Source organism: Lygodium microphyllum, chromosome 21 (genome assembly GCF_053477565.2).
Source record: "Lygodium microphyllum isolate KBCC chromosome 21, Lygodium_microphyllum_v1.1.10, whole genome shotgun sequence".
Taxonomy (NCBI): domain Eukaryota; kingdom Viridiplantae; phylum Streptophyta; class Polypodiopsida; order Schizaeales; family Lygodiaceae; genus Lygodium; species Lygodium microphyllum.
In genome coordinates, this window is record NC_141155.1 from 40,340,706 (window position 1) to 40,354,741 (window position 14,036).

Genomic DNA, 14,036 nt, shown 5'->3' on the forward strand with positions numbered 1-14,036 from the left:
GGTTTGGAATTGCGCCTTCCCCGGACGAGTGGCACGGCACGGCGTTAGCCGGCAACCAACAAGCTGACGATGGAGGTGGCAGTCTGGAGGGGCAGAGCGGCAAGTTGGACGGAGTTGGGAGTTGGAAGAATCCTCGAAATTTTTTTTAAAAAAAAGGGCTAATCGATATTGAAAATGAAGCTTAAAAGTTAAACTCAAATGGTTTGAGACCCGTCGGCCTGATAGTCTTGGCATCCATGATGGCGCAACGAGAAATTGAGGCCAGGGTGGCTAAGTGGCTTTGAAACCTGCGTGCCGGTGTGAATAGATCATCCATACCTTCCCAGCCTTCGTCCAAACCACCCTTGTCCTCCAAAACCATCAAGAGAGTGGTTCTTCCACAGTAGTGGGTCTGGAAAGAAAGAAGCCTTTGAATTGTAAAAGAAATAGCCTTTAGACAAGTCCCTTTCACCCAAAACTTCAAAGTGAGGAAGGGAAGCAACTAATTGTTGAAGAAACTTAAGACTCTTTCTGCGTTCAAAGCCTTCATCCACTCATTAATGGTTGGAGCGATGCTAGATGTAGTTGATGTTGAAGCTTTCAAGATGGACCTTTGCTACTACTTCCATTTTGACATGTAGGCTAATTATCACCTTGCTTTGATACTAATGTCACTTGCTTTCACCACATAATAGCCAATAATTGAGAGTAAAATAAAAATAGAACAAATACTAGCATGAAAGAAGAGATTTCCAAGAACTTTCATGACACAAGAATGGGTACGATCTCCTTGATATCTCCACATGCATGTATTTATAAGATTCAATTAAGCTTTTGTGCTCAAAATACATTGAAAGCATCCATTTTGTGTTCCTTCTTTTCCCCACTTTGCATAACTTGCTTTTGTGCAAATAAATCAAAAAACGCTCTATTCTAATAGCTTCACGAAAATAATATTTTATCTTCTTTAATAAATGCATGAAAATAAATGGATTCTACACATGTATATGCAAATTCCTTGGGCTAATAGGTGCATACAAAATATAATGCTTTTGGTAATATTTTCCACGCTATAAAGCATACAAATTTCATACATTAAAATGTGCTCTCCAAAATAATAATTCCACTCGATTGTGTTTCATAATCTATTCACCACAACACAAAACACATTAGTATCCATCTATCTACTAGGCATACTACAACCAATACCATACATTGTTGTGGCACTACGTGGACACTGTGTGAAAAACTATAGAGTGCATCGTTATCTATCTTTCTTATTGATCTAAAGAGTCAATGTTGTCCTATTAGTAATTAGTGTTAGTGTCCATAGTATGGATGGTTCAAAAATACTAGATTTTTGGACAAGTTTAGCCTAATTTGATATTTTGAAAACTATTTCTTATAGATATTATACAAAGCTGTATAAAACTTCTAGAATAGGGTGACATGCAAAAAGCAAGTTGTTTTTTCAACCATTTTTGGAGGTTTCATGAAAAAAGAAGGGCTTTTGAAATCGCATGGCATGCGATCGTAGTTTACACGCAATAAGTAACACTCCAAACTGAGAGAAGAAAAATGAGTGATTTAAAAGAACTCTGATCAGCTGTCCTATGCCTTTACTCCCCTTTTAGAGCCATTAGATTTGCGGTTTGAGCAACAAAGGAGAAGCTAACGTTTCGTGCATGTTTTTGGTCTACCACGGAGCTCCAAGAGATCTAATGCTTGGAGGTTGCTTCCAGTAGTCCCAAACAAGGATTTTGTTTATCTTCTCTCGTTTTATCAATTACATAGTGCTTTAATTCATCGAGCTTTGTCTTTATCTTGTGTACCTCTTGTTTATTCTTTTTCTTCTCTCCTATCTCCTATTCTTTACTTCTTTCTCTCTTCGATCCCTGGTGGATATGACCTTTTGACTAAAACCCCTCTAACATTGGTGAATTTGACGTGAAATGTTGTCAGAAGGAAAGACAAGATGGGAGAACCTTCAAACACAATTTCTAATGATGTTTTGCAGCAGTTAGTAGAGAATATGAACATGCTTATGCAAGTACAATAATAACAAGTGATGTAAGCTTCTTCTCAATTACAAATTATTGTGATAAATGCTTTACAAACATTAGAGTGTGAGATGAAGTTGTTTAATGGCAGAAATATATTTGCATATTTACATACATATACTCAAAAGATAGAATTCTTTGGGGTGGCTCAACTTGCATGGAGCTAATATTTTGTATGCGTCACTGCATATGAATTAAAAGCCCGAATTACTGAATTATTCATGTAAGATGAGGACTAGGTAGCTTTCAAGAAGATACTCATGAAAGAATTTTACATTGAAGACACTAATTTGATTACTCGCAGAACTTTCTAGGAGTGGGTTCTACAGTTTAATAAGGGTCTTGTAGCTACAAAATTATTAAGAGAATTTGAAAGTCGGTTTGAGTAGTTAGATCTTGTAGAACAATAAGCTCTTGCAAGTCAAAAAAGTAAATTATTTCTACAAGCAGCCAATCTTGAGCTTCAAGAGAAGCTTGATTATTTATTAGAGGATCTGACTACAGAGACATGGCTTAAAGTAGAGTGGAGGCATGTTAAGGAAGCTATTACTGCATTGATGAAAAAGCATAGAAGAAGAGAAAGATTGCATGTATCTAGCTTACCCACTGTTACGAGCAAAACAATTCATGTATATAGTAAGCCACCAACTTTTGTGGCTAACCTTATGGATGTACATGATGTTCCTACTATTGAGGAAACTGTATTGGATGAATTGTGTTGAGATATCGAGCTCCACTCGTGATATGCCAGGGTGACCGTTGTGTATTTATGTCATCGACTTCTCAGTTGTAGACGCGGTTGGTACACCGCCTATGAATAATAGCTACATGATAGCTATCCTTATCTACTTTAGTTCATGGCTCAGTTAGTATGCCACCTTAGTTAGTTGAGTTTGGTTTGAGACCCATATATAGGGTTCTTCTATTTCTTTGTACTAGAGTTCTTTTGGCTTACACAACTAAGAAGAGGGAAACTGTTTTCAGCCTCCACTCTTGTGTGTATTCCCACATTGTGCAAGCAAGAAAGCTTCAAGTGAGACTCCTTCCTTCTCTCCCACAATCTTGACATGGTATCAGAGCCTTGTTCGTGGTAAGGAGCTCAAGAAAGCAAGCCAAGCTCGCGGTGTTCTGGTAAGAGGAGCAGTGTTGCTTTCATTTTCTGTTTTGGGAGCAGATCTCTGCAGGTAGCACGACCGGAAATTGCAAGAGTGCATTGTCTCAGGTTGAGATGCCCTTCGCGGTGAAGCAAGAGGGCAGTATATGCTGTGGGAGACGGCTTTAGCCCTCGGCAATCTTGTTTTTTTTATTTGAGGCCATTTCGGGGCCTGTTTTGGAGGCGGAAGTTTTCTGCACACACTTAGGAAAAAGCCCTGTTTTATGCAGTGCGACCACTGTTCTACAGGTCGGTGAATAGTTACCACAGAAATTGCATCGTATGCTTGTGTGCAGAGACATTGGGAGTTACAGAATCATCCTTGGTTCCTGGTTGTGCAAAATTGTCACTAGGAAGTGACTGTGTGGTCAAATACCACTTTCGCCAGTTTTGCAGATTTTCCCTTGTAAGGGTGAAGCTGTGTTTTTTGCAGTGACAGAATTTTTTGGAGTGTTCTCTAATGGCGTCCGATTCTCTTTCACAGATTGTCACTGAAAAGCTTGACAAGAACAACTTCCAAGCATGGAAGTTTAGAATGACGAATTTCCTTATGGGAAAAGGATATTGGGAATTTGTTGCAGGAAATGAAGAAGAACCAGTTCTTCCTGATATTCCCAATCAACAGCAAATGCACGCATTTAAAGCATGGCATGAGAGAGCCAGGAAAGTTATGTACTAGCTGTCTATCAGCATTTCAGACTTTATGATTGTGCATATTCAAGATACAAGTATGCCAAAGGAGGCATGGGATACTTTGTCAAAAATGTATAGCACAAATACGCAAGCCAGGAAAATGCAGCTCAAGCAAGAGTTGCATAATGTGCAAAGAGAAAATATGAGCATCAATGACTACCACATGAAGGTGAAGAAGATTGCAGATGCACTTGCTTCCATTGGGTTGCCAGTGGAAGATGATGATTTAGTTTCTGTGACCTTGAATGGTCTAGGAAAGGATTATGCACAGTTCCGAACATCCATTTCCGTCCGTGAAAGATTTCCTGATTTTGAGGAGTTGATTGCTCTTCTAATTTTTGAGGAGCAGAGAAATGGTGGTGCATCTTCTTCAGGAGGAACTTCAAAAGAAGCTGTCTTCTACTCAAATGCTGGAAGAGGTAGAGGCAGATGTAGAGGAGGCCGTGGTAGAAATCAGAATATGCAGCAAACTCAAGAAAACCAGTCCTATGGAGGAGGACGTGGTAACTCTAGAGGCAGGGGGAGCCAAAGAGGTCGTGGTGGATGGCAAAGAGGCCAAAATGCAAACAGTAATGTTGAATGCTACTACTATGGTAAAATGGGTCATATGGCTAAAGACTGCTATAAAAAGCAGAATGACATCATGAATGGAAAACTGCAACAAGGCAATTATGCATCTTCTAGTAGACAGGGTGATGACAGAAATGAGCACTTGTTTATGGTGCAGCACATGAACAATTCTGTGACAAGTGTAGAAGAAAGCAATGATGTATGGTATGTTGACTCAGGTGCATCAAACCACATGACAGGTCATGCAGAATGGATGGAGGATGCAAGAAAAATGGAAAAACCAGGATTTGTGGAGACTGGTGATGATACTGCACATCCTATTGTGCAGATTGGAAAACTTCCTTTGTCTATGCAGGATGGGAAAAAGAAATACCTGTCCGATGTATTTCATGTCCCGAATATCACCAAGAATATGGTTTCTGTTGGTCAAATGGTTGAGCAGGGCTTGCAGGTCAGATTTAATCCTCATGGATGCTTTGTTGAGGATATGAAAAATAAAGGTCGCTTGATAGCAAAAGGAAAGAAGAAGGGTAGAATGTTTACATTGGATGCAAACATGTCTGAATTGAGTGCACCAATGTTTGCACATGGGACCGGTGTAGTTGCAGATATTGATATCTGGCATAAACGCATTGGTCATGTTAATGTACAACGACTTAAATCAATGCAGGCCCAAAATATTATTGCAGGTTTGCCGAAATTCAAGGTTGCAGAAATGCATAAGGTATGTGAAGCCTGTCAGTTTGGAAAACAGGCAAGGAAACCATTTCCTAGACATGTTCAAGAGAGTAAGAAGCCATTGGAATTAATCCACTGTGATGTGTGGACAACTAAAGCTGCATCTCTTGGAGGCTGTCATTATTTTGTCAGTTTTATTGATGACTATAGCAGAAAATTTTGGGTGTATTTTATGAAAAAGAAAAGTGAAGTTTTTGGGCATTTCAAAACTCTTAAAGCGATGGTTGAAAAAGAAATAGGCCTGCAGATAAAATGCCTAAGGTCAGATGGAGGGGGAGAGTACCTCTCAAATGAGTTTGCAAGGTTCCTGCAGGAGCATGGCATAAAGCAACAATATTCATGCAGTCATACCCCACAACAAAATGGAATTGCAGAAAGGAAAAACAGGCATATTGGAGAGGTATCTCGTGCCATGCTCAATGAAAAAGACTTGCCAGATTTTTATTGGGTTGAAGCAATTACTACAGCAGTCTACATAATGAACAGGACTCCCACTGCAGCAATACATGGAATGACTCCAGAGGAGAGGTATACTGGTAGGAAACCAGATATTTCTCATTTGAAAATTTTTGGTTGCATTGCCTATGTACATGTGCCAGATGAGTTGAGATCCAAGTTGGATCCAAAAGCTGAGAAGTGCATCTTTATTGGTTACTCTTTGCAGCAAAAAGGGTATAGATACTATAACCCTTCTACTCGTAAGTTTATAGTGAGCAGAGATGTTGTTTTTGATGAGATGAGTAGCTGGTATAAACCAGTAAATGTGATTGATAATGTAGATGCACAAAATGGTAATGCTGCACAGAATTCACAGCAGCAGTTACAAAATATTAGTGGACCTGGAGCGTCCTCTAGCAGTGGTTCACATTCTTCGACATGGACAGGCAGATTGAGATCAGGAGAATCTTCTCAAAGCAATGCAGATAGTGGTATGCAGGTATCACGAAAAGGAAAAGAGAAGGTTGATCAGCCCATGTTTGATGTGAATGCAGGTCACTCTTATGTGGATGGTGAATCCAGTGGCTCAGAACAGAGCATTGATGATGACTTGGGTATTCCTTCTATTGTTACACCTGGATTAAGGAAGACCAGGGATGTTTTGAGAGCACCTAGGAGTGAACCTACTTTGCGTAGGTCTACGAGAGCTAGGTATCCTGTGGATAGGCTGAAATATGATGGATTTACAGCCAAAGTGATACAGGAACCAGAACCCACTTCTTTTGAGGAAGCCATGGGAAAAGAAAAATGGGAGAAAGCCATGGATGAAGAAATGGATGCCTTGGAAGCAAATGCTACATGGGAATTGGTACCTTTGCCTGAAGGTAAAAATGCAATTGGTTGTAAGTGGGTTTATAAGGTGAAGCACAATGCAGATGGTTCTGTGAACAGATACAAGGCAAGATTAGTAGTCAAGGGGTATGCACAAACATATGGCATTGACTATGAAGAAACATTCAGTCCGATTGCAAGGATGGCAACTGTAAGAGCAGTCATTGCTATGGCTGCATCAAAGGGATGGTCTTTACATCAGATGGATGTAAAGAATGCCTTCTTGCATGGTGATTTGCAAGAAGAGGTCTATATGGAGCAGCCACCAGGTTATGTGCATGCTGTTCATCCTGAGTTTGTTTGCAGGTTGAAGAAAGCCTTGTATGGCTTGAAGCAAGCACCTAGAGCATGGTCTGACAAGATAGGACAGTATCTTGTCACTATTGGCTTTTAGATTTCCAAGGCAGATTTCTCACTTTATGTGAGAAAAATAGAGAAAGGTATTATGCTACTTGTCATTTATGTTGATGATTTGATTATGACAGGTGACAGTGATGAAGATATCCTTCATGTGAAAATGCTATTGAAGTAGAAGTTTGAGATGAAGGATTTGGGAGAGTTGCGTTATTTCTTGGGCATTGAGGTGATTAGATCACCAAGTGGGATACAGCTCTTGCAGAGGCAGTATGGATTGGACATGCTGTCCAAATATGGGATGACAGGCTGTAAGCCTATTTCAGTTCCTTTGAAGCAGAATGTGAAGCTGAGCACAGATGCAGGTGAGCTTCTAGAAGACCCTACTATGTACAGACGCATAGTAGGAAGTTTGATTTATATGACTATTACCAGGCCAGATTTGAGCTATGCTGTTGGATTGGTAAGTCAGTTTATGCAGGCTCCAAGAAAACCGCATTTGGATGCGGCTAGACGCATACTCAGGTATGTGAAGTCCACATTGCAGTATGGACTATTTTATGAGACTCGGGTTCAGATACAGCTGCATGAATACACTGATGTTGATTGGGCTGGTAGCATTTCTGATAGACGATCTGCTAGTGGATATGTGTTCTCTTTTGGGAGTGCTGCAGTCACTTGGAGCAGCAAGAAACAACCTACAGTTGCCTTGTCGAGCATAGAGGCTGAGTACAGGGGTGCAGCAATGGCTGCATGTGAGGTAGCTTGGTTGCATAAGCTACTTTATGATATACATCAGTCTACAGATGGGCCAGTTGTCATTTATTGTGACAACATGAGTAGTATACACTTGGCAAATAACCCAGTCTATCATGCTAGAACAAAGCACATTGAGGTGCATTATCACTATGTGTGAGAGAGGGTTTTACTAGGTCTTATTGATCTAGTTTATGTTAGCACAGAGGATCAGGTAGCTGACATATTCACGAAGGCATTCGGCGCAGAGAAGCTGCGCAAGTTCAGAGACCTGCTTGGTGTGTAGGAATTGGGATTGAGCTCGAGGGGGAGTGTTGAGATATCGAGCTCCACTCATGATACGCCAGGGTGACCGTTGTGTATTTATGTCACCGACTTGTCAGTTACAGACGCAGTTGGTACACCGCCCATGAATAATAGCTACATGATAGCTATCCTTATCTACTTTAGTTCGTGGCTCAGTTAGTATGCCACCTTAGTTAGTTGAGTTTAGTTTGAGACACATATATAGGGTTCTTCTATTTCTTTGTACTAGAGTTCTTTTGGCTTACACAACTAAGAAGAGGGAAACTGTTTTCAACCTCCACCCTTGTGTGTATTCCCCCATTGTGCAAGCAAGAAAGCTTCAAGTGAGACTCCTTCCTTCTCTCCCACAATCTTGACAAATTGGTCAAAGGCATGTGGGATCTTCAATTCAAGGTCACAAAATTGGATGAGAAAGGACAAGAGGAAAGGGGTTATACAATAGCCTCTAAACCAAGGAAAAGATGTATGTGGTGTGATAGTTTGCAATATGAAAGGATGGATTGTTGCTTATTAAGAGGCATTGGTATGATAGCTCATATTTTGGAAAGATGGAAAGATCCATGCACAAGAAATGGGATTGCCTCTTGCTTTGAATTTTATAAAGGAAGATATGTAAAAGTTGTTGGAAGACTTGGCTGTTTGAAATGCTTATGCAGATGTACATGCTTCTACTTTTGATAAACAATTGGATAGAGTGTGTGGGAAAGTGACGGTTGGTCCGAAGGCTGCAATATGGACACATGCTTTGCATGCAACTGAAAAGAGAAAAGTTATAGATAGTGAAATATCTCATGCAAAGTAAGACATTCGTGACATAACTGACTGGGAATCACTAGTAGATGCATATTCAGTGTATATATATTTAGCAAAGGAGCAAAACACATATGTACTTGTGAAAAATAGATGAAAGAGAGATGAAGATAATGTGGAGATATCTAAGAGAGTGACAAGAAGATGTGTGGATTAGCCTAAAGCTACAAATTAGCCACCTTCCTGAGCATGTTATGGAAGAGGTTGGTCACGAGCAAAAACAGGATAGCAAACAAGAGGGCAAAAAGAAGGGCAAGTAGCCAAGATATAAGCTTTAGTCTAATATTAAGATAGCCATGGATCTTAAGAAGGTTCTTGAAGAATGGATTTTAAAAATGAGTGGAATTCACCTTGGAGAGGTGCTTGGCATCTCCAAGCGAAAATTTCATGACAAAGTCATTGATACAATTAAGAGGAAGTATCAATTTCTTGGTGATACCACTAGTGCATTGCTGCAATTTGAAGAGAAAATTGGTTTATTGGGTATTTGGGTTGAAAATGAGCATGATGTAAGTACTCATTTATCTATGCAAGATACTACTAATTAGTGGATAGCATGTGAAAAAGAGAAGAAAGTAGCTGAAAATGCATTGTTTTGTAGCAATATGCATGGTGGAGTAAGGTCATGGGGGATTCACTAGTAGTAATAAGGAGTCGTCACCAACGTGCAAGAAATATATGAGAATATAACTTATCTACCCCCTATTTATGGGACCTTACCTTATAAAATGTACCTGCCTTCCCTTAAATAACCCCCCTCCCTTACACTCAGGTGGTACCATACGGTAAACCGTAGTGGATCCCTCGAGAATAAGGTAGATGCAACAATATGAAAAAGAGACTCCATGATTCATTTCTTGAAGTCATTACACAAGAAATCGTTGGGCTAGGGCTACCACTGAAATGGTAGTGAAAATAGGGAGCATCATTAGGAGAAATATGGACTCTCTTTTTTGCCCCTTAAGGGGTTTCTCTCACCTCTCTCTCTCTAAAAAGAGATTCCAAAATAATAGTAGAATAAGAGATCTTCTACAATCAAGCAAATCTCGTATTTGTATTTTCAATAGATTTTACATATTATTTTATTCTCAAACTGTAGGATAATGTCACTTTTTTCTCAAAATCCTCATAATTAAAAAAATACAATTCTATTTTTTGTAAAAACAAAGCCAATCATTAATATACGACTCTTTAATGCCCTGATGACTTTTCAACATGAAAATATGTTAGAATCATTCTCATTCTTGCTTCTTAAAAGGGAAGAATTTAAAAAACGATATAAAATGATGTACACATCATAATTTAAGATTATCTTTTACCCAAAGAAACCTTTTTGACTCGAGATTTTCCTCGTAAAATTTTATTGTTTTTGGACAATTATATGCCCATTTCTGGGCATTTCTTCATTCCCTCTCAAAGCTCTAGTTTTGTCCGAAATTTTGTGTACTCTTCTCCTTCCCTCTAGAATATGGTTTCTTGCATACGAATTCTTCTAAAGCAATACTACTCAGTACTATCTACAACACTCTCTACTAGCAAGAAACAACGTTGTGTTGCTATTTTCACTACATAGGCTGAATATGTAGCTGCATCTTTAGCGGCTCAAGAGTTAGTATGGCTTCGACAAGTTCTATCATATATTGGCCATCCTCCTCTCTCGAGCACACCACTTTGATGTGATAACCAATATGTTATTAGTCTTGTAAAATTCTATGTTCAATATAACAAGTCTAGACATATTGCAGTGCATTATCATTATGTTCAATATGAAGTAAATAAAGGTACGATCATGATTGAACATTGTCCAAGTGATCAAATGACTACATATATGTTCAACAAAGTACTCAATGAAGCATGCTTCACTCTATTAAGCTTGGAACTTGGAGTTGTCTCAACTTCAATCTTTGGTAATTAATATACTATGACATTGTAGTGCCATTGTACATACTCCTTGTAGGCACCATACACTTCACATATGCACATAAACCTTACACATCTTGGTCATCTTTGTACATACATATTTAGTTTCACTTCACATGCACGGATTCACTTTACATGCACACAAGAATCCTTCTTGATCATGTTTGGACATTTGTATATAGAAGCTCAGGTTTTTCCCTTGTGCTCCTCAAGGGTTTTTTTCATCCACAGCTAAAGACCTTTGCTTGAGTGGGGGTGTTGGACCTATATATAGATAAACTTATCTAGACTAGGTCTCACCTATATATATGTGGATTGTGATCAATATTACATAGTCTTTGGGAGTGTATATGGCAAGTCTCTTCTCTCTCTGTCGCGTCTTTGCATATCTTCTCTCTCTACATTTCAACACACTGATATATTGGAGCTATATATATCTCACCTTATCTAGACTAGGTCTCACCTATATATATGTAGATTGTGATAAATACTATATAGTCTTTGGGAGTGTATATAGTGTGTCTCTTCTCTCTTGCAACTTTGAAATGCAAGAAAGAGTACCTTATTAGAGCATCAATGATTGTGAAAATATATTGCTTACCTTTTCTTGGGATGATTATAAGGTATTCTACTCTTGGCATTGCTATGTTATGTTGGATTGGCTACAAAAAATCTTCGAATCTAAAATTTTGACATATAGTAGAACAAAAAATCTAATGGCTAATATATTGTCTTGAGCAAGGTGTAAGATGAAGCAAATATGATGGCTAATGATGAAGAGGCTAAAATTATATGTATAACACTTGATCATGAATGTTTTGTTTCTCTGATAGAAACTTTTTCAAAGGAGTTATATGATGGGTAATGACTGCAAATTGGGAAATATTTGAGTACATTGACAAGAAGAGGAGAATGAGATAATGATTTAAGATAATTTACGAAGACCCTCGTTAAGTATTCTTGACTTTGAGGGTTATCATCAAGTAGTTTGTGGTGGCAACTCTTTGTCTAGAGGCTAGAGGAAACCTCTATTTCTTGGTGGTAATTCTTGTCCAATGTTCTTGTCTTCAAGGTTCACCACCAAAGGATAGAGGCTTCCGTTGGGCAAATAGTTGCCGCAACCACTTTTTGATGACCCTCTTCCAATGTTCTTGCCTTTGAAGTCGCCATCAAGTGATTCAAGACAACCCTTTGCCCAAGGGTAGCCTCTATCACTTGATGGTGAACTTTGTCTAGTGTTTTTGTCTTCAAGAATCACCACCAAGTTCTTTGTGACAACTCTTTTCCATGGGGTAACCACTATTTCTTATTGGTAATGATCCTCATGTAGTATTCTTATCTTTGAGGTAACCACCAAGTGGTTCATGACAACCCTTAGCCATGGGGTAGCCTATATCACTTAATGGTGATGCTTTTCTAGTATTCTAGATCACCACCAAGGGTGTGGAGAGTTATGCAATCACACCCATGTGACAGCTTCTTTGTATATGGAGAAGTAGGGAAAGAATCAAGTAGTTTACTAGAGAAGGATGCTTGAAATGTAGGATGCCTGAATCCCATAATCACAATGGAGAAAAAGGGAACCACCATGAGACTATAAAGTATTATAATTTCTTATCATTCAGTGATGGAATTCCCTTTTACTTTTTCCTTTCACTCATAATTAATGTCATGCTCAAGATCATGTTTATGAGTCCAAGCTTCCATCTTGTGCCTATTTCACTTGAGTAACATTTACTTCTTCTTATCATGCATATTGTTTTTATGTTCCATCCGCAATAGCCATGCTGTAGATTCACGCTTCTTAACATGGTATCAGAGCCATGGTGAGCATGGCTTAGCTCTAAAATCTATTCTCCTAGCTCCTATTCATCTCTGTCAAGATCAATCCTACTAGTTGACTTCATTTCCAACTTCAACTACACTCCCTACCTTCATGGCACCCATAGCTAGCAAGACCTACCATGCTTGGAGCAATCAGATCTCCTCATATAAGCCATTTCTTAGCTAACTTTCTTCTAAGTATTTGTCCCTCTACTCAAGATGCAATTAACTAGCATGTCATAGTCAAACCTTGGTTACTCTATGCACCAGCATTACAAAAAATTTAAGATTGATTCCATATTTGGGCTGTCAATAGGTCAAATAGCCTATTCTCCCTGTAGGTGATGCAATCTTCTTTGCAACCATGGGGATTTTGAATCCCACCTCATAGGCCTTCTATCCACCAGAAATATTCTGCAATGATTGCTTCTATATGCTAAAATTAGGAAAAGACCAACCGACCTATCTACAAACCCTATTCCTCCATAGCTTCTTCAACTTCAAGCTTAAAAATACCATTGTTTACTCACTCCTCCAAGACTATTGGAGTTCTTGCCACTTAGATCTGCTCACTCTCCAACAAGTGCAATCCTCATTAAGAAGATTTGGAAGACTCAAGCTCCAAAAGAAGATCAAGCATCAACATCAAGCTCAACAAGATTGTATCTCTTCATACTTATCTAGTGCGTCTTGGAACTTGTGTCTTTTAGCAAATTCAAGATCAACTCCTTGCTGGTTTTACCATAGTTTTTTGAAATTGATTCTCACTAATAACAATTCCAAGCATGGAGATGTTTTTACAAGGCTAAATGAGGCGTTTTATTTTTCCTGAAACACTTGTTTGACATGATCATCATCCAGTATTATTGTCTAGTATTCTTATCCTTCAGGGCCATCAACAGACAATTCAAAGTAGCCTTTGTAACAAGGTAGTCTCTATTTCTTCGTGGTGACCCTCATCCAAGCATTCTCATATTTGAGGATCACTACCACTATGATTTCTAGTTCATAGATGTTATAGAGTAGCTTTTGTGGCTTTGTGGTGATCTTTATGGTCTAATATGTTCTAGGTTCATGGCATGGGGTCCCTTCTATGGAAGGTGCAAATATCAAGCTCAACATGCATTTCAGAGTGATCTAGGGAGGATAGAGACTCAAATATAGGTTGCAATATAACACCTACCCTTTTAAAGATTGCTCTAAAAAATATGTGATCATTGGACCATAAACATGCGACAAAACTTCTTGACAATTCTCACACTTCAAGATATTGTTGAAGACTTTCTAACCTTATTTTTTGAAGAGACATATTTTCTTACAGCCCATGCTCCCACGATCATAGTCATATCCAAATATTTTGATAGTATGTATGACTTGCAACTCTTCTATGACAAGCTTTTGAATCCTATGGAGTTCTCAAACTATCACATGCGGATAGTTCTTATTGTCCTTTCGCTTCACCAATGAGAAGCTAGGCTGAGATCCCTTGTCCCCCAAGAGGGATATTGTAACATGTCCACCTTTTTCCTTTCAGGACACGTCTT